Source organism: Silene latifolia, chromosome Y (genome assembly GCF_048544455.1).
Source record: "Silene latifolia isolate original U9 population chromosome Y, ASM4854445v1, whole genome shotgun sequence".
NCBI lineage: Eukaryota > Viridiplantae > Streptophyta > Magnoliopsida > Caryophyllales > Caryophyllaceae > Silene > Silene latifolia.
The window spans coordinates 210,705,569-210,710,788 of NC_133538.1; the positions used below are offsets into that span (position 1 = coordinate 210,705,569).

Genomic DNA, 5,220 nt, shown 5'->3' on the forward strand with positions numbered 1-5,220 from the left:
TATTAATATGTTGATTTTTAATATGTTAAAAATACATTATACTTTGACATGTCATGTAACATGTGACATATGACAAAATTGACAAATGACAAAATAAAATGGACTTTCCATTTTATGTTTGTACCGAAAAATGGAGGGAGGATTAGGGTTTATATTGTGTTGTTTATTTTAAATGGAAACACAATGATTAAGACCCTACTCATAGCCATGCACACCTAGTTTAATCTTGAGAAGAACAAAGACCATGCATTGGCCTCTAGTCCCCCCCAACCGGTTTTCTACTTGAAAAAGGCAAAGGTTTTTCTTCTATAATTATTCAATTCTACACTTTATATTTTTCTAGTGTTAGAAAAATAAGATAACTCTACATTTTGTGAAAAACTTAGAGAAAGAAAACATACAAAATCCCCTCCTCTTGACCGAAAAGGAGAGAACAAAAATCCATTTTTTTTTTCTGTCAAGTTTAAGTAAGATTTTAATTAATACTAGATCATATTAATTATAATTTTTAAGGGTATTGCTTTGGGTATAATTCCTTAGGAGAGATTCTCTACTTGAATCATATTCTTCCATATTTGGAAAGCTCAAGAACTAGTAAGAAGGTGAACTTACTAGTGCCCATTTATCCGAAATACTCAATGTAAGAATTGATCTTCTCCTTATACTTGTAATTGTTTTGCATGCATAAGATCCGATTTAATTTTATGACTAAATTAAACTATCATACTATGAATATGTAAACATTTGAGATTAATGAATCCTAACATTAAGCCCCCAACATGTGCTCCATAATCTCGTATTCCTCCCTCAGATACACATGATATTACTACCGGATACACATGGTATTACTACCAGATACACAAATCGATTTATATATTCTGTAGTAATAACATGTGTATCCGGGTTGGTATTTTGTGTATCCTCTCCCCCTACTATAATACCATAGCCCACCAACACGCACCCGTAGCACCGCCAACACGCACCCCTACCACCACAACACCACCACCTGTCTCATATTCCTCTCGTGTCTTTTATATTTTCGTTAAGAGTGCCAAACGATCATTTAACACCAAAAATCACTGCAAATTCTAGTTCATTTTTAATCTATAGCCTCTCACAGCAACTTCAGCAGTTTACGAAAAACTAACAAGAAAATAAACAGAAGTCAATACATACATTGTACAATATGAATTACACAAATAATCTTGGAACATTTGGATCAACTAGTTGTGAGTTTTCAGATCGAGAATTCGATAATGTAGCATTATTTAGACACGGGGATAAAGTTTTATCAGCCTTTAAGACCAACTGGATTTTTTACACCCAAAACAAATAAATATTACATATGTAAAGAGGTTGGCATTTTCAGATTGATATCCATCCCAGCAAGGCCAGAACAAAGAGTCGTGATCATGATCTGTGATGCCAAAGTGGGAAGAGTTAGTTGACGGATCAACGTACTCGATTTTTGGGAATGCATGGGAAGATGGCAGGAGGGTCCTGTTAAGGTAGTCCTCATCATCCTGAGAGATGTCAGAATGATCTGCTTCAAATGCATAAGAAGCGTCACCTGGTTCTGGAAAGGATGAGGAATGTCCAGCTTCAACATAATATGAGCTGTCTGAGTCGATCACATCACTTTTTGCAGAGCTCAGTCAATCCACTTGCTTGTTGTACCCAAAGATTGATGTATGTTGATCCTCAGTCTCTGAAGCATACCACGAGAGGAATTCATATTGTACAAAACGTATGACTATAACTTGAGTCGGGTGATGGTGGTGGGTTGAATTCCGCTACAGTGTTGGACTCTCCGGGACACAATCCTGCAAATAACAATGTGAGTTAGCATTTCAATTGAAAAGGCTAACCGTACAACAATTGAACATTATATTCTTATGTTGAAATCACAAAGAGGTGATTGCAAATAAGCCACGATGAAATTTGAACATTGCATCGACCAGTAGCTAATTTTAAATGCTAAATAAGGACTGCATCATTTTAGCAAACCATTTTTTTATACTTGTTTAGTTTAAGTAATACCCATATAGACTATCATCAGCTCTAATGTCTAGATAGGCAACTTCTAATATAAACAATTCTCTAGAAGGGCTCCCATAATTGTTGAAAACCACTCTTTTTCTTCATCGAAGCTAAACCGTACAAACCCCGTCCTCATTTCATGACTTTATGATTATGTTGTCAGATTCCGCAAGCTGCTTTTATTCGAGTTATCTAGCAACAAGTATGAAAAAAGTGTACGATTAAGTGTGAACAGATACTATTTCATTTTACAGATGCTTCCCTAATTTACCTATGTTTCTCATAGAAGAGAAAACTCCAAATCATTCCAATATCAATCCACAATTATACGAATTGTCAATTAACGCATAGACATGACTACATCCAGGAACATTTAATCAGAACGCAATATCTCAGAGTATCCAGCAAAACTCAAACAATTCATAGAAATCGATCGGTAAGCAGCAAAAATCCAATAACACTCCAACGATTGAAACACCGAGTATCCAGCATCTAAACTATCATAAACGACCTAGGTAAACTAACCTCAAACAAATGAAGTAACCCCGAGAATAGAACTAGACCTAAACAGTGGCTTCCAAAATGAAACACAAGATTCAAAATCCCAGGGTACATCTATATTATCATAAATGACCTAGGCAAAGTAACCCCGCACAAAAGGGGCACTATATGAACACTCGACCCAAACAGAGGATTCCAAATCGAAACGAAAGGTGACTCGCCTTAACTCTGTCTTACAATCTTACCCAATATTGACTATGTATAATCATGAACATTAATAATGGACCTAACAAATGTTGAAGCAAACATAGCATCTGATCAGAAAAATGGCAAGAGCCTATTAACACATGACTAATATTGAACTAGTAACCACATAATATGAAATGATCCCGACCAAAGCTAACAAGCGAAAACCTAAAAAACACGATCTAAATACGCAATCATACAATGGACCAGCTTGATTCAACCTAAACACGGAAAGAACTTGCAAGAAAAAGCCTCCTAAGAAACAAAATGAACAGACACTAACGTACCCTAACGCACCCCCGACATGTACCAGGCTCAAATAACCCTGCCTAACATTATCCAACTCCCAAAGAAAAAGAAAAAACTGCGTGACAGCTAAAGAAAAACAACATTACATGCACATCACTAGTATCATATCATATTGATACTCGGTCTCTAATATAAACTGCAAATGCTAAACCCCAGATTAACGAAACAATCGACCAAGTAAGATCTGAATTATTTACCAATTACCACGTTCTAACAAGAATAATCCTCCCTCCGTCCCGGTCATTTGTTGTCCTTTAGTTTTGGCACAAAGACCAAGGAAAGGGGAGAGGGCCAATTACTAAATGACAAGTGGAATAAATTGAGGGTGACTGATCAAATTACTCATCAAATTCATTCTTAAAATAGAAAGGACAACAAATGACTGAGACACACCAAATTGGAAAAGGACAACAAATGACCGGGACAGAGGGAGTATAATAAAAACGATCCCATTGAAAGACTGTCTCACATCTTATTTATTAAAAGAACAACCACAGAGCCTACGTGTCGCTCTGTGGTTGAAAGTCAACAGGTCAAAGACAGCATTTTGTTTCCTAAATTTCAGGCCCACGTCCCAAATTCAATTTAATTGACAACAATTTTCATTGTTCTTTCCACAATAGAGCAATTACAAAATACATTAGCTTCAAGTTTATATACAACATATAAAGTCTTTTGTAATTTTAAAATCATTGTTCATTAAACTATCATCGCCTTTCATTAAGGAAATTATGTAAAAATTTGAGTAAAAAATGTCCAATATTGATATCAATCTTATATGGCATACTTAAAAGGAAAAAAAATTACAATTGGCAATTAATACTCAGAATTTAGCAATGATGATTAAAATTGGATTGGTATAATTTTAAAATACATAATCACTAAAAAATCAATTTTTTTTTTTAAAAAAGGTCAGTTCAAAATGAAATTAAAATTATTATAACCAGATTCATAATTTATAAAAAAAAAATCTGGTTAAAATAATTTATAAAGTTCAAACAATTTAAATAATAAATATTTTTTATAGTATATATAAGTCTAAACAGTATAATTTGAAAAAAAATATAATTCATAAACGAATTTTGTTTTTTTAATGATGATTGCTTATGGAGATTCAATTAGATAGAATACCTGGATTCATTGAATAAAAAAATCCATGAAACAAATGAAAACAAGAGAGATCTGAAACAAATAAATATGCAAATATTGCAAACTCCAGAAATTACACTGATCTTCAAATGTTTTATATAGGTTTTAATTGATTGTTTAGTTAAGGGAAAAGAGTGGCGGAGGGCATTTTGAGATGATTTGAGTGACGGCGGTATAGTCTGTAAATATAGATATAGATTGAAGAGTTTAGTGGGTAATTGAAACAGGTGCAGCATCCGTAAGATTTAAATTAATGGGATGGGTTGGGTACTTGGGTTGAGCTAGGTACTTGGTAGTTGGTATACATGAAAATAGTGGAGAGTTGATAAACCCATGGGTTTAATGTCCTCTTAGCATGGCCGAAAATAAGTCCATTTCAAATTTTATGGGTCTAATTAATTGCAAGTTATTTCATAGTCAACTATTATGAATAGGTTTTTCTTAAGATGGTTTTTTTTTTCATCACAAATTGTAACAGATCTACATGCGACAATTTTAATGAGAAAATGCGACTATTTTGATAGGTAGCATTTTCTTAGAAGTTGCTTTTTATTTTAAAATAGTCACATTTAAGGCCGTCATAATTTGTAACTGTCACAATAACGGCCAACTGTTAAGTTTATATGAGAATACTTATATTTATTTATCTTATATTTTTTTATTTTAAAAACCTGATATTTGGTCAACGTGATTTAACATATTTACAAAAGTATATGTATCATTATAAAATAACATATTGTTAAAATATAATCTCAAGATACATAAATAAGAAGTACTCATTTATTCCGGTAATTTCTTTACCTTTAATTAAAAATTAAAATAGCCTTATAGAAAATGTAAGGTAAACTTTCACCGAAAAATCAATAGGGTGAAATGAGGTTAAAAGCTGTCGTGACTTACCGAAAAAGGCGATGTGATAAAAAGTTATCGTGACTTTTAAAGACCAATCTTTTTTTTTTCTAAATAATGGCTAAA

General features: G+C 33.1%; 1 long non-coding RNA gene across 1 annotated transcript; it reads right to left on the reverse strand.

Moving 5' to 3' along the window:
* Window positions 1-1,132: 1,132 nt before the first annotated feature.
* On the reverse strand, window positions 1,133-4,760 carry LOC141627126 (uncharacterized). The gene is made up of 2 exons (XR_012536685.1): window positions 4,228-4,760; window positions 1,133-1,823 (listed from the first exon to the last, which is right to left on the reverse strand). It is a non-coding gene; the product is annotated as an uncharacterized LOC141627126 (long non-coding RNA).
* Between the last annotated feature and the right edge of the window lie 460 nt (window positions 4,761-5,220).